General features: G+C 42.3%; 1 protein-coding gene across 1 annotated transcript in view; it reads left to right on the top strand.

Annotated features, from left to right (window-relative positions):
- Nucleotides 1-2,443: 2,443 nt before the first annotated feature.
- FRS2 (fibroblast growth factor receptor substrate 2) overlaps nt 2,444-25,057 on the top strand; it is a 42,168-nt gene continuing 19,554 nt past the window's right edge. The window contains exon 1 of the mRNA XM_015856144.3: nt 2,444-3,790. The gene's annotated coding sequence lies outside the window, so the exon portion shown is untranslated. The remainder of the gene's footprint in view (nt 3,791-25,057) is intronic.

Below are 25,057 nucleotides of genomic sequence, written 5' to 3' on the forward strand. Positions count from 1 at the left end.
TCAGTGCCACAACACTGAGCTATGCAGCACCAAGGCCCCCCACACCTCGCCCATGCTCCCAAGTAAGTAACATGCAGCGATAACTCTTCCACTGGAAGACAGAGTGCAGAAATAATCCCACTAATGCTAATGACATATCAACTAATACAATGACAAATGCCCTAAGAATACCAAAGTAGTTACTCACTGAACGAATAAATAAATAAGGCAAAGGGCACATGCTGCATGCAGAGATTTAAAATAACCAGCTGCCTTTTCCTGTGAGAGGCATCCATTCCATGTCATGATTGAGGAAGGGTTTCCAAACTGCAAAAACTGAGCGTTATTACATGTGGTTAATTCCCTCTGCTTCGTGCTCACAAAGGAGCCCATTTGCAGTTGCACAAGTTGCCTCATTTTTAAAAGTCTGACATTGTGTTGATGCTCTTCAAACGTTGTTTTGTACAAACTTCACAGTTAAATGTGCACATCTCTGAGGCCCTGAAACTCTGCAGCACCATGGGGGGATTGAAGGGCATAGCAGCAGTCTTCACATGGAATTTCCTTGCTTTCATCTGACAAAATCTGTTCTCAAATGTTATTGCGACATAGTGTAGCTTTTTTTTTTTGGCTTGAATTAGATTTACATCCCAGTTGGTTATCGTGGACTAGTTGGAAACAGCCGTGCACACATTCTGCAGTCAGCACATTGGTGCTGCTCCTTGGGAAGCAGCCAGCAAGAAGTTACAGGAGCTGCATGTGGCAGCCTTTGTTGGGGGGAAATGAAAACAGTTCAATTCAGTTAAGCAGAACGTTCACTTGTGAAGCAAGCTGAATTTGTAGAACTTGGGAGGCCCAAGAGGCAGCTTCACTCGCAGTAATAATGTCTTTGAGACTTCCAGTGTTCAAATGGGCAAGGGACTAAGTATCCAGCATCTGAAGGAGGAAAACGCATAAAATCTCAGCCATCAAGCTTAGCCTAAAATAAGGTCAGAGAAAATACCTGAGATGAAAATTATGCTTTTGCTACTCACTGGGATTGTTTGCTCTGGAGGAAGAAGGCTCAAGGGAGAGCAGATCATTCTCCACTATGACCTGAAAGGAGGTTGTGCCAAGGTGGGGGGCGGCCTCTTCTTCCATGTAACAGCAATAGGATGAGAGGGAATGGTCTCCTGTTGTGCCAGCGGAGGTTCAAGTTTGGTATTCTCCAAAAGAGCATTGAACCAGGCTGCCCAGGGAGGCGGTGAGTCAGCATCCATGGAGGTGTTCAAGAAAAGAGTGAACGTGGCACTGAGGATCTTGGTTTAGTCAGCATGGTGGTGCTGGGATTTCACGAGCTTAGTGGTCTTTTCCAACTGTAATGATTCTATGATTCTGTGAAATTGTATAGATCAATACACACAGCAAGTGTCATCTCCATCACAGCACATTACTTAGAGCTCATGTATCCTCTAACCATATCAGAGGTACACAGAGGTACGTCTGTACAAGATGAAGCCAATCTGAGGAAAAACCCACTGCAATACCAACAATGATCTGTGTAATTCCTACCCCACTCCTCCCCAAATGTGACAGGAATAAGTAGAGAAGATCTGTCAGATTCCAGCAGTCATTTCAGGAGGGGTTTCATTGTGTGAATTAAACTGTACAGAAGCAATATGTCTTTCTTTCTTTCTTTCTTTCTTTCTTTCTTTCTTTCTTTCTTTCTTTCTTTCTTTCTTTCTTTCTTTCTTTCTTTCTTTCTTTCTTTCTTTCTTTTTCTTTCTTTCCTTCCTTCCTTTCCTTCCTTCCTTCCTTCCTTCCTTCCTTCCTTCCTTCCTTCCTTCCTTCCTTCCTTCCTTCCTTCCTTCCTTCCTTCCTTCCTTCCTTCCTTCCTTCCTTCCTTCCTTCCTTCCTTCCTTCCTTCCTTCCTTCCTTCCTTCCTTCCTTCCTTCCTTCCTTCCTTCCTTCCTTCCTTCCTTCCTTCCTTCCTTCCCTTCCTTCCTTCCTTCCTTCCTTCCTTCCTTCCTTCCTTCCTTCCTTCCTTCCTTCCTTCCTTCCTTCCTTTTCTTTCTCTCTCTCTCTCTCTCTCTCCTTCATTTTTAACTGAAATTTTGACAATGTAACTAATGATGAAATTATTAATGAAGCAGTGAGCCACTGGTTTAAATTATTGGCTCAGTTTCATTCTTCTGAAAAAAATAAATAGTATTAACTCCCTGGGGATAGGATTTTTTTCTGAAGAAGAGCAGATCGGGCCATAAGAGACTTCTACATGGCCATTACTGTATGCAAGGGCTTTGTTTGACTGTGAAAACAACAACTTCTTGATTTGACATACAAAGGGTCATTCTACTTAGCATGCCACACATGAGGAGAGGCAGAATGTGACCAGTGTTGCTCTGTTCAGCTAACACAATAAGTCCCGCTCTCTCTCTTTATAAATCTGTTTTCCAGCTCCTGAAATGTTTGCTATAGAGTTTTTTTGTTTTTTTGGTTTTTAATAAGTTTTTGTTAGTGTCAAATGGACTTTGGAACTGATAGAATAAAACTCCACTCCTAGGTAGCGTCTTACAACAGAGAAAGAGAGCGAGATGCTGTACCACACTTCAGCCAGGAACACGCTTTTGCTGCTGAGTCACAAACCCTGAAAGGAACCATTATATAACAGCCCTCACCTACAGCTGAGTTAGGTGGTGCCTGTTATGTTTCAGTGTGTAGCTGAAACATTTAGGATGGAAACTGGTATCCATCTCCAAGGCTTTGATCAGTATTGATGCTGAAGTGTACACAACTCATGCTGATCAGAAAGGGCTGCCCACTAGAGAAGATGTGAAATGGGATGGAATCCAAAGGACACTCCAGAAATGTAATCTGGCATTCCATCCCCTCAGAGTTCCTTCTTTGTCAGACCCAGGCGTTAAGAATGTAAGATGAGTAAGGCAAAACTTTATTAATGAGATAAATCTACTGATAACATTTCACATACGGTTGGGCTGCTCTCTTGATTACAGAACTGAATAGTCTTTAATTTTTAAAGTAGCTTACAGGCAAGGGCAATAATCTAAGGCCAAATTCCATGATAAATCTTACAGTGTACAGAAGTTGTCTCTGCTTTCAAAGCTGATTAAAAGGAAGTTCCGAGTGATGTAGAACAGAACTGAAAACGCCATCAAAGAACTTGGAGGTGTTCAAGGCCAGGTTGGACGGGGCCCTGGGCAACCTGATCTAATAAAGGTGTATGTTTGGTGGCCCTGCCAGGCAGGGTGTTGGAACTTCATGATCCTTGAGGTTCCTTCCAACCCGGGTCATTCTGTGATTCTGTGACTTAAAGCAACGTTGGCTCATAATTTGTAGACAGCTGCAAGCAGACGTTCAGTCTTCAAAAGAATGGCATCTATAGCGCATCTCAATGGACGTACAGTCATCTCAGTCTGGGATGATGAAAAATGACTGTAGATAAGACCAGCAACCAATAGAAGATGGAGAACTGAACTGTCAAAGAGACAACGGACATTCACGTTCAACGGCTGACTACGAAGCCGCCTCGCCCCGTGTCCGCCGCGCCGGTCGGCCTGAGACCCAGCACCGTCTGAGGGACCCACACGGAGCGGTGAGGAGCCCGAGCGGGGCTCGGCGGGGCCGTGCCGCCCCGGAAGGCGTTCCCGCCGTGCTCCGGAAGCTGTGCGGCTGAGTCCGGCCCAGAGCGAGGCCCTGTCGCCGCCGCTGTCGGGAGGCGCCGCCGTTCCCCGCCGCGGACGCGGGGCCGCCTCTCGCCCGTGGTAGGCGGCCCGGCCCCGGGCTCGGCGGCCGGCGCGGGCTCATGGCGGAGGTGGGTGCGGGCGTCGCTCCCGTCCCCGTCCCGGCCTCGCCTCGCGGGGCGCCCGGCCGGCTCCCCTCGCCCCTGCCCCGCGGCCGGGGCCGCGCTCCTTCCCCGCCGGAGTGTGCGGGGCCGGCGGGGCGACGCGGGCGGGCGGGACTGCGGCCGGGAACCGCGGGCGGGAGGGGACGGACGGAGGGAGCGGGGTCGGAACAAAAGCGGAGGCGGCCGGGCCGGGCTGGCGGTGGGGGCTGCCGGGGGCAGGAGCGGAATGCGGGAGCGGCCGTGCCCGCCCGGCCTGCACGGTGCCACGGGTCGGACATGGCCAGCTGTCAAGCTGGGCCGCTGCTCCCGGCTCTCTGCGATGTGGATGTGGGGGATCACGGAGGTCGAAAGGGGTTTGGGCACCGCTCTGCCTCGGTTCTCTGCCCGAGCCGTGGTGAGACAGAGACGCTTTCTCGGCTTCATGGTCTCCGTGTCCTGCTCAGCATCAAAGCACGAGGGGTGGTGATGGTGAGAAGAGGTTAGGATGATGTTGGGCAGTTGGTAAGAGATGACACCGTGCTGTCTCTTAGCTTTTTATTTTACTTATAGTGCTAGTGACAAAGTGACATTTAGCATAATGAGAAAGCACAGCCGTATTGTATCTTGCTTTAACAGTGTTAGTGATAAATCATTCTGTATGATGACTCTCATTCAGTCCATACTGCTGGCTCTGCGGTACTTTTGTATTTAAAAGAACAAAAAGCTAATTTCCCTAAGATTCATCTCTGCATTAGAAGCGGGTCAATATGAAGAAACATTCAGATCCAGTGAATCCAGATTCAGATCTGTTTGTTTGTCTGGATCAGCAGAACTGCCAGCGAGGCTCCCTGGCTATTTCCCTCAGTTTACAAGTGCGTCTGAGCAGCACAGCCATCCTGCGGGCGGTGTTGGAGCCTGCTTCAAGACAAATGTGCATTGATATCAGTGTGAGTCACCAGTTCAGGTCCAAAAATATTCCCTGCATCACAAATGGAAAGTGATTAAGAACGTTATTTCTTGACTGAGAAGCCCTGGGTTTATTTGCCTACGTATCAAGAATGCTTTGAAAATGCTTGTTGAAACAGTGTCCCAGCGGTTGTATTTATATTTGGTTAAACAGCTTTTTGCTCACTTTCCAGTATAGTGTTTTGTCTCCAATGCTGGTGGTTGGCTGTAGTCAAAGTTAATTGTTCTCGATTCCCTTTTAAATGCAGTAATAAATGTAATTGCTTGTAGGTTTGCAAGGTTATTTCTCGCAGTCAGTGTGCACTACTACTTATAATAATTTACTTCTCGAAGATCACCTTGAAAGCAGCGATGTCCATGCTTAGTAGGGGATCTGATCCTGCAGTCAGCAGTATTTACTTCTATGAGCCCTGAGTCTCACAGTTTGAGCAGTACAGTTCTTTGAGTGGCGTCTGAAATTCATTCCTCAGCAGAGCGGTTTACAAGGCTGCTGACGTTTGAACTCCAAAAGAAATGTATTAGAATCATCACGCTGAGCTGCTGTGGCAAATTGAAATGTAAAATAGGGCGGTACACAGGTGCACTTTGCAGCATCAGCTGTGGATTAAGACTGGATGTTCTGCTTTCAGCCTGCCCCTGGTTACCCCTTGTGCTGGGAGTGCCAGCTTGTGGAGCTGGGCTGGTGACAGCAAGTGGCTTGTTCTGTAGGGTGCCCAGAGGAGTTGTGGATTCTCCATCTCTGAGGTGTTTGAAGCCAAGTTGGATGGGGCCCTGGGCAGCTGGATCTAGTGGATGGCAACCCTACCCACGTCAGGAGGTTGGATATGGATCGGTCCCTTCCAGCCCAAACCATTCTATGATTCGTTCTGTGTCTTTTGGTTGATGATGCTCTGGGCTGGATCCTTGTGAGGTAGGGACGGGGTGTTTTGTGAAAGTGGTGGTGGGACTCACGTGCTTGAGGGGAAGAGCAGGGCTGCCTGGGCCTTGACCTGTAGCCAGCACTGTGGGACTTCAGCTGGGACTCAACTACTTCGTGTGAATGTGTCGCTGTCATGGACCATCTCCACCACAGGAGGATACAGTTGGTCCTCTTTGCTCTCAAGCTCCTAGGCACAGGCCGGTGCCTGTGCAGCACTGGGCTGAGGTGCACCCAATGGGGTGTGAGGGGAACAGGTTGCTTCTGGCAATGGGGATGAGTTGTGCCAGCCTGGAGTGTGCTTGATCCTGGCTGACTTTGGTGAGGCTGAGCTTGGGTTGAGCACGGAGGGTCTGGATGCATCGTTTGGTTGTGGTTTGTCAGCATGCTTAAAATCTGAGATCCTTTAATCTGTGGCAGTGCGACTATGATTTCAGTGTGCACTTTGAAGGGATTTTAAGTGAAGAGTCTTATAACTGCTGTTCGTCTGTTGGATTTTTGAGACAATTAATTTGTTGTGTGTGTGCATTGAGCTTTTAAACATAAAAAAGACTGAGAAAAGAAGATAGTTACCAGTATGTGCAAAGAAACCTGCGTGCTATTCTGCAATAATGAGTAAATTGAATGACGGTAACAACAAAGGATGAAAATGCTGAGGCTGACCTGAGACTTAATGCTGTTGGCTTCAGACAGTTGAAAACTGCTGTCCAGAGGTGTAATTCCATGCAGCATAGGCAGGTGTTTTATCAGTTGAGCAGAAGTGGTACAGGAGCAGGTATAACATAGCAGACTTTGCCTCATCCACTCTTAAGCATCTCTTTCTTTTTTCTTTCTTTTGTTGTTGCCCTTTCTGTGTAATCAGAGCTATATGTAAACCTTCATTTCAGACCTGAACAGATTATAAACTGGTGTGTAGTTGTTCCTCATGTAAGTGTGTAAGCATCTGTTTGTGTGGGTGCGCATGTCAAGCATTCTCCATTAAAGCACTCTCTTCAGATTCCTCTTCACTGTCTCAGTCTGGGTGGCAGCAATCACAGCAGCTGATTGAGTTGGCTCTTTGTTAAAGCCCATTTTCCTGGAGCCATGTGATTCTCTAGAATTTCAGTCTTTCCCTCAGGCTTGAAATCACTTTAATAAGAGAACTAATAGCTTTTCTTCTGATGTTTATACAACACAATGTCATGATTATTGCATGTTTGAGAATGACTGTATGTATTCTTTCCTAATTAGCGGAAGTGTTGTTGTGATTACTATTTCCTTCCCTTGTTTCTGAATCCTTTAGTTTCATGTCCTATTTGTTCTTCTGAAACGCTTTCGCATCCATTTGGAGTGCACTGAAGTTCTTGCCATGTGAGCTGTTCTTACTGTGCTGCTCACACTCAGGTGGCCCAGGATAATCCCCAAACTTTTCACCTGGATCTCGGTTGACAAATCACAGAATCGCAGAATTGTAGAGGTTGGAAGGGACCTCTAGAGATCATCAAGTCCAACCCCCCTGCCAAAGCAGGCTCCCTACACCACGTCACACAGGTAGGCGTCCAGGCGGGTCTTGAATATCTCCAGAGAAGGAGACTCCACCACCTCCCTGGGCAGCCTGTTCCAGTGCTCCGTCACCCTCACTGTGAAGAAGTTCTGTGTTACATAATGTGTTCCTCTTGATTGCTGCAAGCAGAACGTGGTTACACATGCTGTTGCCACCATGGCTGCCTTTGCTTTAACTTGTAGAATCTACCACAGTTAGCAGAGCTGCCACCTCCTCTTGCAGAACCTCATTTCCTTTCTTATACTGTAAAGCTTCTCATCCAGTGCTGGCTGTTGGTAGAAATACCTCTGCATTGGTAGGTTATTGAGATTTCACCAAAGGTCTCAGAGGTATGTTCTTACATCAAAGCCACTCTTGGGTATTTCTTGCTTTACTGCTTTTTTTTTGTACACCTTTTCCATTCAGACAGTTCTGATTCAGAAATCTTATACATGAGATGCTTGTGAGGATTACTGGGCAATTGGCATATCTGGAAAAGTGAGAGGAGTTCTGCTCTGTGCTCTGAATATGGAAGAGACTGGGTCTCCGTTAGCACTTAGAGTCAGAGGATCAGACTTCTTTCCCTTGGCTTCTCTTCCTAATGATTTTGGTCCTGGCAGCGTTGAGATGCTGCTGTTGTCATCGCTATGGTGGTGACGGTTGCTGTAAACCACTGACCCGTTACTGTGTGCTGACTCAGTGGTGAAAAGTTGCTTTAATTTCCTGCCTTCGCAAGGAGAAAATAGACCCTCTGTGCAGCGTGCTGGTACCTGAATTCCCGTATTTCTGGTGGAAGGTGCAAAACGTCATCAAACAGGTCCACTGAATTCCTGCAACCACAAAGTGGCTCTTACCTGCCAGGATTTTCCTCCGCACATCAGACAGTTGTCTTTAAGGCAGATTTTCTTTGGACTGAGATATTACCTTGTGCATTAACGTGACATTTGCATGACGTACAGATGGGGACATCGCAGTGTTACTGTAAGGCAGTCAGTAAAAACGATCGTGGTAACACTGTTTGTTATCTAAACATTGGAAAGATCACCAATATGAGATGGAAAATATAAAATTCTTATAGGCTTTTGTCGTATTTCTGAGACAGAACGTGTTGGTTTCATAATTCGTCAGATATTTGGCAGGCAGAGAGTTGACTTGTTTTGCTGTTCCTTAGCATATGATGCCATCTTTTCCCCAAGCGGAGATGTTGAAGCAGCAGCTTTACATGGGAAACTCCCACTGTCTTCTGCAGAAAAAACAAACTCTGGTTTACATAGAAGCTTTGAGTGAAAAGTGAATGATCCAGAGCAAACTGTATTCCATTGTGATAGCAGCGTCTCTTCTGCTGAGCTTTTCTGAGGTGACAACAGCAGCTTTTTACATGGTTGTGCAGCACAAACAGAGCTGACTGTGCAGCAGTTATCCTTCAGACGTTGACATTTTTCAGTCTATTTATGAGCATCAACAAACGCTGTGTGCATACTTTTGCCATGCATTGAATGCTTCTATTTTCCTTTAATTTAGCTTAAAACTAGTAATGGAATTCCTGAGGTTTTGAAAGGAATAGCTCTTGGCAAGCACAGGGCTTTGAAACCAAAGGCAAGTTAAGATACCAAGCAAACACGGGGAGGGCTGCTTCTCCAGGGACGTTTGTTACGAGTATTCTGACGTCTTGGAGACTGCAAGTTGGATTTGGTTTTTGCACACACACCCTGTCTCTTTGTTTTTGTATAGGCGTAGTTATTGTTGTTTTGTTTAATTATTAAGATACTGAAACTCACGTTAATCCTTGCTGTCACCCAGGAGGTTTAGCCTTTTCAACTAGCCATTAGAAGCAGGGGGTATAATGCTCCTCTTAGGTTTTGCCTTGTATCTGACTGTATTTTTTTCCTAAATTCAAGCACTGTTTAAAGCGTGTAATTAGATGAATAATTTCATTTAAAATAAAATAAACCTTTCCTTTTAAGTGACTGCAGTAATTGTACCAGGAATAGTTATCACACATCTCTCAGGTGGGATGGTATACAGACCAAGCTCGTATTTACATTTCCCAAGTGCAGTTATGCTTTTAGCATAAGAGCTAAGAGCTGCTGTAGTTTGGTGGGAGTAGGAGAAGACAGGACATGTGGAAGGTTGCTGGGGTGCCAAGGCCTTGTCCCTCCTTGGGAACAAGGGGCCTGCAGTGCTGCTTGCTGTAGGCATCTTCTGTCCTCCTGTGATCCTGGCATGTGCAGCATTTATGGGAAGGTTGCATCTTATCTCCTTGATTTAGCTTACCACATTTCTTTGTGGAGCTTCGTGGCTCTGTATGCCTTCATTCAGCCCTGCGTTTCCTTGCAGTGCTTCTTATTATCATAAACATTTTGAATGCCTCGGAGTTCATTATCATCCCTCTCTAACTTAACTCATTTGCTCTCTGCAGTGCTGCTGACAGCACTGTAATCCTCTGTCGCCCAGGGCAGTAGTTAGGGAGTTGCCCTCTTTTTTCCCCTTCTCCTTCAATCCGCAGTCAGATTTAATTCCTATCCTTCTTCCTTATCCAAACAGCATCTCCCAAGATTACATCTTCTTTTTTGGCCTTAACAAACCTGTATCTGTATCTCCTCCCTCCTCTCTTGAAACTCACATCTCTGCCATCGGTGTAAGGTGCAGCTGGGAAGATGTTTCAATAGTCTGCCTGTCTGCTGGTTTCCTTCATCAAGTCTGTGTTAGTTGTCTTTGAGTCTGAACAGTCTGCATCTTGTCTTTCCACGTCATGCTCTCCCCTTGCCTTGCTACTCACAGTCTTATCTCTTCACTTACATGTACCACGGCATGTCCTCCACTTTGATTTAGGAAACTTCTGAGTATTATCATACATAATTGATAGCATATATATTATCATATATGCTAATGCTGCTACAAGAGAAAATGATTACATCTCTGACTTTGGGTTATTAGAGTACCCTCCCACTGTGTCTCTGTTATACAGATAAACTACACTTTTATCTACTGGGGTATGCATGCATTTCTATTAAAAGTAAATGAATAAAAATAAACAGACCTACAACAATTACACTGCTGTATGTCTTCCAGATTTCATTCTCTTGTCTGATGGCTGTACTTCCTTACTCTGCAGTAGGAAAGAAGCACTAGTGATGTGTTTTAGACTTTACTGTGGGAGTACGCTGTCAGATTCTGTGGCCTTCATACGTGGTTTCAGTTAGTAAATATTCTTTGCTGCACTTTAGAAGTTTTATTGGGCAAGACAAGTCTGTTAAGTCTGGAGCTTTTCTTTAGATAACACACAAATGGAATTAAACCTGCAATAAACATAGCACTGGATGCCATGCTTATTGCAAAGCAAAGGTTGGTTTCAGCAGAAGCAATTTTTTTTTTTTTTCTTTATTAATATATAGGAAAAGCCACCTGTCTCTTACATATTTTTTCATGTCTTATGGAGGGCTGGATCACAAATGACTTGCGATTTCCCTATTGATCATTTAGACTTTGCTTTGAATTACAGTGATTACAGTAGTGTAACTACTTTAGCTTGCTGTACCTGTCTTTGCAAAGTTCCAGGATGGTAGAATTAAATAGTCATGAATCACTTCTGAGTCATAGCAGCTGCCTTGTGTTTCCTTCTCCTTAAGACCACTGAGTAGCCTTCCAGGCCTTGAGAGCATGGGCTGTGTATTGCTCATCAATTTGTACAGCAACAACTATGAAACAGCAATGGCAGCTCTAGTGTTAATTTTATTAGGTACACCAACAGCAATGCCAAAGTAAGCTGAAAGTTTTGTATCAGTCCATGTGGTGTTTGTGTAGCTAGCTTTGGTCTTACTCAAAAACTATTGGCCTTCAAGGATCCTAAAAGCATTTAATTAGCAAATGTGTGGATGCTCCCTGTGAATTTGAATGCCTCTTTTCTTCATTTACAGTATATGTTTTAGGCCATGACATTGGTTTTAGTGAGAAAGCATCCTTTTTGTTTGCAGTTTGGATGGGAAGGATGCCATTCCACTTATCTTTGTTAGCAAAAGGCATTTGGCTGGGACATTTTACATCTCAAAAAGTAATGAACAAGCTAACATTATATTTAGTGTTACCTAGTAAATTCTTCTCTGAGCACTGAATTTTGTGGCCAGGCTGGATGGACCTTTGTGCAGCCTGGTCTGGAAGGAGGCGTCCCTGCCTACAGCAAGGGGGTTGAAACTAGATGGTCTTAAAGGTCCTTTCCAACCCAAACCATTCTATGATTCTGTGTTATTTATTTAGTGTTATAATATTGTTAGGCCTATGCTTAGAGATATCTTGAGTAATACATGCCAATCAGGCAGTCCTGCAACTCTTGATAATGCTTCATTCTTAAAAGCTACTGGACTAGAAAAGAATGTATATGGGAAGGGAAGAGGGGAATGTGCTACATAGACTTGAAACTATTTTCCTTTCACCCTGCCCCCACTCCTCCTTTTTCAGGTAGGCAGATAGATGGGCAAACCTTTCTTACCTAGTGCTTACATTCCCCCTCCTCCAAGTTCCAGAACCTGTTTTGAAAACAAAAGTGGGGAAAGCATTTTCTGATTTTCCTTTAGGTCTTCAGTTCTGGAGCAGTGTTTGTTTTGTCTTACAGGCACAACATACGCCAGAAACTTAGATAAGCTTCTAGTTTCTGTAGGACTCTTGGAGTGTAAGTATATATTATGGCTGTTATTTTCAGATACTTACGTCCACTTAGGATCTTGAAATATTTCTATTAGTAAATTTGAAGTTTAAGTTATTTATCTTGGATTTTCTGTGCCTACAGTGAATGTGGATCATCTGACCTTCACATATGTGTTTTCTTTTACTGTGACTTTCATCCATAAGTGTCAGTTTGTTTGCTTAATAAATATTTACTTCTTCCCGCATCAGAGTTCCTTGTCCTGTGAAGTCTTTCTGAATTGATCCTGTAAAGCACAACTTCACGTGCCTGCAAAGTAGAAGTTTACTTCTCTTGAAGAGTTTGTATGTATTAAGTCACCTGTAATGCATAGTCCTGTTTGTTACTGATACTGTACATATTTAGCATTTTTTCTTTGTGAGTTCTTCATTGCTAACACTAAAATAAGTAACACTTATTTGTGGTACAGCCTGTCCCCACCTTGTCTCCCCTGCAAAGGATGTAAGTATCTTTGACTTCCTCAAATCTCAGCCTAGAACAGCTTTGGATTGGTTTTGTCTCAGTTCAGGTATTAAAGTTTTAGGGCTCACGAAAACAAACGTGAAAAATCAATTGTCAGGCAGTTAAATCAAGTTTTATGTGCACATCACACCTCTGATAGCTTCCACTGCTCTTACCTATTGATATGTAAATTGGAGCACGATTTTGAGTAACTCTTAATATTTTTTAAGGTTCTGCTTAGGAACTGAAGGACTGGAGCACTTTCCTATGAAGACTGGCTTAGGGAGCTGGGCTTGTTCAGCCTGGAGAAGAGAAGGCTGTGGGGTGACCTCATTGCAGCCTTCCAGTACCTAAAGGGAGCCTATAAACAGGAGGGGAGTCAACTCTTTGAAAGGGTAGATAACAGCAGGACAAGGGGAGATGGATGGTTGAAGGAGGGAAGTTCTAGGCTGGATGTGAGGGCTTTGTGCTTTACTATGAGAGTGGTGAGGTGCTGGCACAGGCTGCTCAGAGAGGCTGTGGATGCCCCATCCCTGGAGATGGAGAAACATTCTGCCTTCAGCACAAGTTTTAGTACTGGAGCTAATGGGATGTTGTACATGAAATATGCAGTGTTAGACTTGTGCACAAAAAAAAATCTTTGCTTCCATGTGCTGCATGTTGAATAGTTACTTTGAAATTGACTGACATAGTTTTTATGTACTACTGTAGTGTGTGAGTACATGAAATTATTTTCAAGAAAATAAACATATTTGAAGGAAAACTTATTTTCTAATGTTAAAAAATTTAGGGGAGGCAGACAGCATTTTTTTCATGTTGTTTTCCAATGCCCTGCAAAAAATGAGTGACCTAGATGTGCTGGGTGTGCTCTTCTAATGGAGTTTTGTTGGTGATTATTAGCTAAAATTACTGGGGGGAGGGGTAGGTGAAGAAGGGGCAGATAACATTCATTTCTCTATAGAAAGAAAGCCTTCAGCTCTCTTGTGTCATCTGGGTGCCTTCAGCTTTATATTCTGCTACATCAGGAGTGTGTAGAAATGCTGGCATTCGAACTGTCAAAAACTGGATGTAACCCAGGAGCTGAAAAGAGTGTAAACTTTTTTGTGGAATGAAATACATGAAAATTCCCTGTCAGCTAAGGAGGAATATGTGAAAGGCTGTAGTAATGAGGTTTAAAAGTAGTTAAGATTTTAAATTAGTTCCGTATGAAAAGTAGTTTCTCAAGTGTGCTGTATTGAGGGGATGTAGCGTTAGAAACCCTTTGGTATTTCTTGACTTCAGAACAAAGAAGGAAAGAAAACAGAGGAGTGCTTGAAAAGATGGAATAATAAAGTTGAGTGGTTTTCAGTGAGCAGTGCAAGTATTGTTGTCTTTTACCTCAAATAGTAGATATTGTGGGTTAAGCTGTTTGTGATTTGAGAGGAAACATGGTTTACATTCACTGTAAGAGCATGATGTGAATCAGTTCCAAGATGAGCGACATTTGTTGACTTACATCATTGAGTACCTGTCATTACAAATGGACTGTATTGAGGCGGGTGTTTTTGTTTTAATTTTTAAAACTTTATGGACATTAGACATAGACATGTTTAACGATAATGGAAAACCCAAAGGAGTAAGGAGGAATCATCTTAAGCACGTCAGCCTTTACTTAGAAAGGAGATGTATCACCAAAATGTCTGATGTAAAGTTGGGTATGTTTCAAGCTGAACTCCTACAAAGTTCTCCATAGGCTAACCCTAATTTAAAATTTATTTGGTTTCAAATCCATATTTGTGAATATTTTGCTCTTATGCTACCAGTGAGACTAAAACCAATCTCAACTGAATGTCAGTAGTTCATTTTCATTGTAACCTAGAAGCGGAAGCACTGCAGCTCTGGGCAGCTAGTGCACTTTTCCTTCTGTTTGCTTTACACAACTGCCTTGGATGTGGATGATCAAACTGTTTGTAAATCATTTTACAGCGTGCCTCGCAGATTGATGTTTGCTTGTTTAAAAAGGCCGTGCTGTGCTCAGCAGCAGTGTAGTGGATGATGTGAGTGTTTGCCTCCTGCGTGAGGCAGGGCTGGCACCTTGGCAGCACAGTGAGCCACGTGCATCAGCTCCTGGCTAACGGTGGTTGCTGCTTCCCAGAACTTCCTTTTGGTTCCAGGAAAGGTCTGAATGCTTCCCTAGAAGAGTGTAGTGATTGTCATCCTGCACCTAATATAATGAATTGTACCCATGGGTTTTGTGGTGCTCTGGGATTTTTTCATACACATCTCATTATGTGTGTCACTATTAAAGTCTTTGATAGTGACATGACGGAGGTGTTTGCATGTGTAGCTGAATTAGTGGGCAGCAGCTGCTGTACGTGGTTCTCAGGACACTCTCACATTGGTTGTATCCAGTGCCACGTGGGCACTGTGCTGAGTTTGGCGTTTTTGTGTTCATTGTTCCCTGGGCCGTCTGATGACCAGCAGGGAAGCCCTGATGTGCTAAGGGTCGAAGAAATCAGCTGTCATTTCGGTACATCAGTTACAAAAATTGGTGTACCCACATGGGGTTATTCACCCAGTGGCTGCAGTAATAAGAAAATAAGCATCACCTCAGCAGCTAAGAATTGTTTTTCTAGATGGAATAAGGTACATATGGTACAACTGATGTAGGGCTGTTAGAATGGGGAAAGTTAAGGAAGTTGATATGCTTATGGTTAGAAGTTAGAAGTAGACAAGTGTGGCAGGACTGCCTGCAGGAGGTGATGGAGGCTGCGTGGAACCAATTCATCAGCTCATGGGCTTCAGGGAAAGTTCATTGCGTTCGATCAAGATCACAACAGATTAAGTAATTGTTCTGGAGGTGTTAACGGCTGTTCAGTAACAGCTGTGGTGGAAACAGACCCAGCTTGGCTGCTTCTGTTTGGAGAATCAGGGCTGTATCTGAAGCACGTCTGGGACTTGTCTACAGTGCAGAGGGAGTGGGCAGTAAGATAGGCTGATCAGCATGTTCACGCTATTATGATGTATACACTAGTCAAACTTACTGCATGTTTTGGGCCTTTAATTATTAATGCTCGTTCGTGCAGTACTTTCCTTCATTAGAGACTTTCTGAGAAGCTCAAGTGATTTATGGAGGGACAGTGGATCGTTGTTCTACTGAGTACAACCCTGGAGATGATAAAAGCAGATAGAAGCCTTTTTTTATCTAAACTGTATATACCTACTGTTAAACACTATTTGGCAGTGATTGGTGTGAAGAAGAGTTGGAAGATGAAATTTCTGAAGTGAAAATTTTGTATTTCTCCTACATTTCCTTGATTGCAGATAACATAATTAGTTTTCCTTCTGTGCAGTTACAGACCTCAAATGATCCATCTGTCCTGGAAGGTACGTCTAGAAAGTGGTTATGAACTACAGAAATTAATATATTTTGGCTGATAACAAAGGGGTTTGACCAGCTTCCACTCTTCTGTTTGCCTCTGTGATTTGAAATCATTGAAACTTTAAACCAAAGCAAGAGGCACATAGGAAAACGTCATCTGGTGTGCCTTGATGAATTACATTCTGGAGGTCAGAGCTTCCTCCATTTGTAAGTACTGGGTTGGATCTAACATTTACAAGCTATTTATAAACTTAAGCTTTTTACTACTTACAGGGAAGCAAATTGTTTATGAGGGCTTTAAAACAAAAAGTATCACTTTGTTCCATAGTACAGAAAGGACGTAGTTGCTTTAGAACAGCTGCACACTAGGATCAATCTCTCTCTCCACATTTCTTCCTATAAACTGGAATTCTCATACTGTTTCTCTCATCCTTTCCTGTAAATAAACTAACTTCTTAGTGACCCTGCTGTTCGGGGAGCTGCTCTGCATTTCTGCTGTGGCAGCAGATTTCTATGTGTGCAGCACCAGGCAGGTTTCAGTCTGACAGGAGCCCCGCTTGCAGCACACCACAGCCTTCCAGCTGCTGGCACAGCACAAGCAGGGGATGAATATGTTCTGGCTGTGGTTCCATGCTATATTATTTAAAAGTTTTCCAACTGTTTGTTTTCCCTTCTGCACTACATTCTGCTGCCCTGTCTTTTGCAATGTTGTGTGTGTGTGTGTGTGTGTGTGTGTGTGTATATATATATGGAGTATGTACATAGGGTGTATATAAACATATAGGGTAACTGAAATAGACTAAATTAAAAGTCCTTTTTCCTTCCAGTGAAACATATACTTTGTGTAATGTTCATTCTTCCAGGCGCTTAAGTAGTATTTATATTTGAATTATAAAATACACTTTTCTCATACTGCAGTTTATGGAGTAATGTGCAGAAATGAATCTGCACTTTCAGCTAGTCAGCATAAATGGGTTGTTTGTTTGAAAGGGCCTAGGGATGTCAGGTTTGTAATCTCGGATCTATATGAAGAGTTCAATAATTGATGCGAAGTTGTACAACAGAATCAAAGCATGCATCAGAATGAGTAAGAGCTGTGTTACAGACCTTACAGGAAACTCATCTGATGCAGGAGTAGAACCAGACATTGTAGGAGCTTGGGAAGGTAGTGCAGTGGAAGGATATAAAGGATTGAGTGGGACCCAATAATAAAAGGGGACTAGGAATCAGCATGTTCTGCATTTGGAGTGCCTGAGTTAGTTGAACCCGTTTACTATCATCTATTACTTCTAAAGTCTGCATAGTAAAGTTTGTCTCTTAGTGTGTATCTAGGTATCAGCTTTCTGAGTTCTAAATTCCCCATTTCTGCAATGTTCTTATGCAGTGTTAAGTAACTTCTGTGCTTTGTTTGGGAGGGAGTGTCTTCCAGTGCAGAAGGAGTTGCAATAAATGGATAGAATATCTGAGATGAACATGCCCTGTAAAGTAACGTCATGATTATTTCACACTGCTTCTGCAGTTCCAGCTTTTCTCCACTTATTTTCTATTTCTATTCTAGAACATAAAGTAGCTTTTGCAGATTTTGGGTTGCAGTTTCTGCAGTGTTCCTATTGACTAATTCAGTCATTGCTAGATATAATGTGTTGCTTTGACAGAAGTGTTTTGTTTGCTTGTGCAGCCTGAGACTCGCATTTTCATGGTTTATCTTGGAATACCCAAACTCGCTTTGGAACATAGTTGCCAAAGGCTATTAAGCTTAGTGATTATTATGTTTATGAAGCTGTTGTGTTTTCTCAAACCACAATTCTTGTAAAAGGATAATTGAGTTAAAGCTTGGGCCATTCTTTGGAGATTCTGTGCCACTGCCAAAATATTTTTGAACAATACTTAGTTATCATTTCAAAGATACCCTTTTAACTTGAAATACTAAGTAGCGTAATAAGCTTATAAAACATGCTGCTGCCCCTCTAGTTTACTGGATATTAATTTTAAGGTGAGAGAAGCCATTAGAAATCAGACTTGCTGCCAGGACAAAATGCGTTACTTAATGTGAAGGCTTGAAGCTTATGGTCTTACTTGAAATTAACCTTAACGCTGATTGAGCATGTACAAAGATCATGTGGGGAAGGGAGACACTAATGTCTTCAAATCACAGATTTCCAGAGATATCATGCTGTGTGTTTATGAAATGGAATTAACTGCTGAGTGTGGCGGTGCTGGAGCTGGTACGGATGCTTCACACCTGTGTTGACTTTTCAAAAGGTGATAGGATTGACTTCGGTTAGTCAGATGAAATGACTTAAAGTGTCAGCACTTTAATCTTAACTTGTATGCGCAAGTGAAGTTTGATGTCCTTATTTTAAAGTTGTAGGAGTAAGTGTGGTTTTATTTTCTTTTAAAAACAAAATCCTCGCTGGGTAGATGGCTGCCATTCCTGTTCCTAAATATTTAGGGACTGCTGAAATTTCTGCAGAATTTTTGATACTTGAACCGCTGTCAGTGGGTGTTAGAAATTGCACTGCTAGGAGTTGCAGAATGGCAGCACACTGCTTGTATAAGTTTAGATTTGTGAGTCATACCAATACTGTTGTTTATCTTGAAACTGAACTATTATGCTTTTTAAAAAAGCCTTATTTTACCCAACATTTAAACAGGTTTGAGTGTTTTTGAGATTATACTTTGCACACGTAACTGTATTTTTATATCAGCTTACCTTTGCATGAAATAAGTTGAAAGGGAGCAGCTTCAGAGGCTGCAGCTCTATTTCTTCTTCCGTAGGTGTTCCATGGGCGTCTATAAAAGTGGTACACGAGATGATGTATTTTAGCAGATCCCTGTAGTATTTCATTACATGATAATGAATCTGTTTTCATGGCCACGTTAAAACAATGGAAATATGACCAGTAGACAGGCAAAAATGCATGACTTCTCCTTAGGCTGCATGGTCCACCCTTCCACTTGCACCCTATCACCTCTTGCTTGGTGGTAGTGGAGCCTTCTTATCCATGAGGTCATTGGGGTGCTCAGGATTAAAGTTACTCTGGTTCTAGTAGAGAATTACAGATTTTTAAAGACCATTCCTTTTGGCATTTTTCTGGGCTTTCATGTCAAACATGAGCAGTTAAATGGGACGCAATACTTAAATACTGGTCGTGAGTCATGATTTGAACTGTCCAAGATTTCACAAGAGCAGTAAGAAATTGGCATTTTTTTGTTGTTGTTTTGTTGGTTTGTTTTCAGAGGAGCAATCGGGGATTGGCAGTGTGAAAGTTGATGCAGTAGCCCAGCATTTAATCTGCGGTGCTCAGTGAGCATTACACAATTGTTTTGATTAGCAGTATTCACTCTTTTGGCTTTTTTTAAAGGTACACAGCGGTCTTAGTTGTTCCCTTTGCGTAACTAATACCAAAATCTCTGCTTAAAGTGCCAAGGTACTACTAATAGTAGAAAGGAGGTATGAATAAGTTCTTCACTAGGAGAGTGGTTAGGCCCTGGAACAGGCTGCCCAGGGAGGTTGTGGATGCCCCGTCCTTGGAGGTGTTCAAGACCAGGTTGGACGGGGCCCTGGGCAACCTGATCTAGTAAAGGTGTATGTTTGGTGGCCCTGCCAGGCAGGGGGGTTGGAACTACATGATCCTTGAGGTCCCTTCCAACCCGGGCCATTCTGTGATTCTGTAATACAACGCAGCTGAATTTCTTGAGTAAACTGGAGCTTTGTACATCCTTCTCCCCAGCTTCCAGTCACTCTCATACCACACATACATAGGTGTGGCTGCTGGGGCAGGTTTAAGATAATGTGGCTCCTGAAATTTTAAAATGTAATATTTAATTTAATAATAATTAATATTTAAGCTTTCAGAAGCTTTGCATTGAGTGTGTGGTTCGCAATTCCAGTGGTTCTTAAAGATACCTGCCTGCAATGTTAAAATATTTGACATTAAATATGACCCTTATGAGTATTTGCTTGTAAGAGTATTTCTTTACTCTTAAGCTCAGTAGCTCCTTTTCATACAACTACTTGTTGCTACTGATAAAATAGGTGTGCTTTTGGTTACATTCAGCCTGCTCCTGTTGTGTCTGCCTAGATTAGCACTGTTGCTTTGATGTGCAGAATAGATTAAGATACTAATTTATTTGGGCGTTCTTTTCACTGGTAAGTTCAGAATGATAGGCTGCTTGTTACACAAAACTGAAATTCTTAATGCTGACTTCTAGTTTTGCTAAAGGGTGGTCTTAGACACAGATGTCCACAGGAATTTTGTTTCTCAATTCTCCCTAGAACTGTCCTTAATGACAACAGAAAACCCATGTTTTGCACTGAGTCGCCAGGCGAGCTTGTGATGTTAATCACATTATAACATCTGGTTTTGCTATTTGTATTGCTTTTTTTTTCTGAATGAAGAAAAGAAGCAGGAACAATTAAAGATAAATACATTGAATTTGAACACATCAGTTATTGGTAGCTGAAGATGTAGCGTAAGATTGGAAAAATTATGCATTTATGGAAACATCTGGTATTTTATAATTGTTTTGATATTATTCAACATATATCATATGTGTGGGTAAACTCATTGGGAAAAGATGCACAGAGTATCGATGCCCATGATATTGTTATATTGCCTGACCATTTGGGGCATTGCTTTTTTCCCCCTTCTTAGGTCAACGTGAAATCTTTGTGGTGGTTCTCATAGATTCCCCTCATAGAGGGGAATTGTCAAAGGCTTTTTGATGAGATGCTTAGGAATTGGCTGCCCAGGGAGGTGGTGGAGTCACGGACCCTGGAGGTGTTCAAGGAATGTTTAGATGTTGTGCTTAGGAACATGGTTTAGTGAGGACTATTGGTGGAAGGTTGGACTGGATGATTCTGTAGGTCTTTTCCAACTTCAGTGTTTCTATGATTCTGTGATTATTTTATTTTTTATTTATATATATATATAACTACTCCTTGGCACAGTATGTCTTTAGAATGCCTTCAGGGTTTTTGTCCATTACATTTTATAATCTTGACTCTTTTACTATTGTGGACCATTTGCACTAAAAGGTTGGGAAACGAAGTGGACTGTAAAGAAGGTACAGCTGCATTTCACTAGGAAGCTTTACCTAGGTTAGGTTTACTAAGAGGTTGTGAATATCTCCATTTCCAAGTCTGTTCCCATTAGCCACATGTTTGATATCTCTTTACAACTGTGGGGTTTAAGGAGTTATGTGGAGTAGGATATCAAATAAAACCTCTGTTTAAGTATAGGATTGCATGCATAAACTCGTAACTGTCTGTACTGAAATTAAGGGTAAACTGTAGGGAACATAAATCGTACAGTTGTGTATAAGGATAAGATTGACACACAAAATAGGGAAAATACATGTACCCTATGAATGACTGTATTTCAACAGCTGTGATGTTAGTGATTTCCTGGGTGTGTTTGTGGGCTAGGGATTAGTGAACAAAGACAAGGGAATGAGTGGGAAGCAGGTAGTCAAGCGTTGGTGTGTCTGTGCCTGGTCCTTTCATCTGGGGGTGTTGTGTGGCTCCATCCAGTTGGCCTTCTGTGCTAAGAAGAGGCTGTAAGTGGAGTGTGGTGATGCTCATTAGCCTGCTGATTAGTAAAACCTCACATTTGGTACCAATGGGATGCTTGTTGCTTTCAGAGTGTTTTCCAGTGGTGGTCCCTGTGGCTGGAGATGGGATGCCATAGGAAAGATGAAAGAGAAGGAAAGTCCCAAGGCAGACTGAAAAGAAGGAGACTCCTTTTGGTAACCATGCTTTAGGAATCAGATTTCAACCAAGTGTCTTGTGATATTGTTACCTGATCTGTGTGCTTCTGGAAAATTTCTTCTTAACAGCATACTGAAGAGATGTGAAACTCCTTATCAAAGACAGTAGATCAAAAATACCAGTTATGTTAATGAAATCTTACACTTTACACTTCAGACTTTGTAGCTTTGTTATGTAACAAATATTTTGATTTTTTTTCTGTCCAAAGATGCTTTGCAACCACACACGTTCATTCCTATTATTTTCATGGTTCCGTGTTTTAGGATGCTCAGTCATTTCTGTACCTTATATCAGTATTACTAGTAATGGGATAATATGCTGAAATGTTCCTCTTGGGAGGAACATAGGGTTCAGATTTAGATTTTACTCTGTGCTTGCTTTCAGAGATCTTTGAGTAGTGGAGAAAGGCTTACTCTTCTGTTTTGTTTTTACTTCTCAGTGCCAGCATTTATTCTTAGTCATACGTTGCTTAAGGCTAAAACAGAGAACCTGCTCTGACTTCATTTTGTTCAGATAAGCTATTACATCTCACCCATTTACTCCTGAATTGAAACCAGTTAACTTTCTACCTAAATAACATACTCCAGAAAAGTATCCAAGCTCGATTTTCAAGCTGCTCAAGAGATCAAAGCTCCACCAGTTTTCTTGTCAGTTTATTGCACACATTAATTACCATGTATTTATTGTGTTTGGTGTTTTCTTTTTTTAAATACTTAATGTCTTTTGAAACAGATTTCTCATTCTCAAAGGTTCTAAACAGTTATCTTCTCTTGAAGTGTAAACCATATATATATATATATTATTCAGCTGCTCAGGATTAAGATGAGATTTTATATATATACATATATGATATATATGTTATATATTATATATTATATATTATGCTCAGGATTGAGATGAGATATATATGAGATATATATTATATATATATATATAAAATCTCATCTTAATCCATCTGTAATGAACTTACTCGGATACCTGGCAGTATCCCACTCCTCCCTTGATAGCACCTCAAAAATCATTGCCACGTTCCTTCACAAAACAGCACAGGTCTCAGGTAATGGAGCATTCATTGTAAAATGCATATGCCGTAGTTCCTCAAAAATATCATGGTAATGTGTTTTATTTTAGACTCTTGATTGGAAACCATTCCCCTGTATCTTGTGTCCAGAAAGCCAATGAAACACACCAAAAAAAGCTGGTTTGGGGTTTTGCTCGACGGCTTGCGTATTGTTCCCAGGCTTTCCTGAGCAGCTGAATTATGTTCTAGGGTCTGAGAAGATTCTTTAACTACTTTACAGGAGGTTGAGTATCAGCGCTACTAAAAGCAGCTTACTGTATTTCAAACAGCTCCTTGTTAAGATGGGTAGCTGACTGCACAAGCGCTGGTAAGCCGGAGTAGAGAAACATAATGAGGGAAGTCAGTGCTTTGGGTAGATGTTTTACTGCTCTGAGCTTTCACCTCAGGGGTAACTCTAGAAAGGAGTTTGTAAGTTTTCTGTGTGAATTATTTGTTCTCCTTTCATTCCTTTATAGTTGAAGTCTGCTTTGTGTAGCTGAATCATATAAATTTAAGTTAAAATACAAACCTAGTTCTTAGAATCAAGCAACTTATTTTTTTTCCACAAAGTAAGTGCCAGGAAGCTTTACTTTATGTGTATTTTATTAATGCTTTGTGCCAAAACATTTTACATCCTGTGTTTTCTAACGAACCACTGCTTTGTTAGAGGCCCAAGTTTTCATCCACAAAATCACGGTGCTGTAGATGTTTTCCTGTCATGCTTTGGGTGGATTTGTAATACCCTGAAGCAGCAAGCTGGCTGTTTTAAATGATGTAAATGAAGTTACCTGTCGCCCTACAGAAGGCTGTTGGGTTGGGCTGGTATCCGTTTTGCTTGTTGCAGCTATTAATGTTCCCTGTTAAAATCATGTTAAAAAGCCTGCTTAAATCAAGTTCATCCATGTTCCCGTGCCTTTACACTGATAGCGAGGTATGATTGATAACTTAATTGCAGCGCAGAGTAACTACAAAGGTGTATCTGTGGGTGTGGTATCAGGAGTGTTTCTGTTTGTGGTGCTGTTGGTATAAACGGTGCCACCCCCTTCCTTGTGTTTGTGTGCTCGTGTGGTGAACCTGATTAGGAAGCTGGTCCACATGAGGAACAACCCAGCAAGGAAAATAATGATTATTTTTAACCCAGATCAGCTACGAGTGAAATATTGGTGTGTGGGAGTGATGGGTAACTACAGAAGTGTTTCTACCAAGTGCAGCCTGAGACAGCTGAAACGTAGGTGGGTAAGTGGTTTCCTTGGTAGTTTTTTGTTTGTATTTTAATTCTCAGTAGCAGCAAATGGTATTTCACTTGCATTTAGGCAGAGATGATGTACATTGTTAGCTGGAAGAGGGCAGAAGGACGTTTTATCTCTGGTCTCATAGTGCTGACAGAGCTGAGATTTGGGTCTGAGCTCAGAGAGCAGCTCGCCGTAGCCTTGCTCTCCCTGCACATTCCTGCCTCCCCTCTGTTTTGCCAGCTCTGTCACCAGGCCAGCAGGGAGGCAGCTCAGGAAGCTAAACTTGCTGAAACATAACTTTCCAAAAATATATTTTCAACTGGCCTTTTGCTCCACGAAGCAGCTCACCACGGGGATGGATGAGAGTAAGCATTCACCTGTGGCTGGCAGCAAGCACGAGGGCACGTGGCAGTTCCTCTGTCTTGTGTTCTCCTGTAGCCTCCTGACAGCAGGAGCTTGGCCTCCTGAGAGGTGCCCATATGTTTATGGGCAGCCCTATAAGAGATTAATCAGAATGAAGATGTATGTAAGTGATGGAAGGTAAATTTGGGAGGTGTTAGCCCCAGGTAAAGAAAAGATCCCATTGTGGAATTGATGCAGTTTTCAAGCGATGCTGCTTTGTCACAGTCATGTCTAACAGTGGTGACAGTGCACTGACATCTTCAGCAGTGTCTGAATTAAACATTTTCAAGAGAAAATAGACACTCAATGTAGCCATCAGATGCTAGTAAAATGAATAGGCAAGGAGAAGCTTGCCTGTTGCTGGCTGTAAACCAAATCAGTTCATTTTCCTTACATAGCATTTGGAGTTTTTGTGTGGTATTTTAAAGTCCATTGTCCATATTCTTGCTATACTTACTATGTCTGCTTTTAATTTTGGAAAGACAGACCTTGCAGGTTTTTTAGCGTTATGTTGAATTAGAAGACTTGTGTGCAAAACATGTCCAAAACCATAAAAGCAAAACTTAACCTTTCCTGAAGTGCTTGAATGAACAGTATTTCAGAGATTATAATATTGCAAAATATAAACTCAGTGCCGCTTAATTACTGGAGTTGGCACTTTGTTGGCTTTGAAGAATTGGCAAGAACTATGGGCTTCAGGTTTTAGAAGGCATTTGTGGTTAAATGCTGGTGAGCTGACTCACTATTTCAACACTTTCAAGCCATGCATCCTTTTCAAGAATGAAGCTTGATTCTCCCTTTTGCATAAGGCCCGTTTCTTAACTTAATTGTTCATAGAATCGTAGATTGGCTTAGATTGGGAAGGGCCAAAAGATGATCCAGT

The sequence above is a fragment of the Coturnix japonica genome, chromosome 1 (genome assembly GCF_054131305.1).
Source record: "Coturnix japonica strain WE chromosome 1, WE-NBRP24, whole genome shotgun sequence".
NCBI classification, from domain to species: Eukaryota; Metazoa; Chordata; class Aves; order Galliformes; family Phasianidae; genus Coturnix; species Coturnix japonica.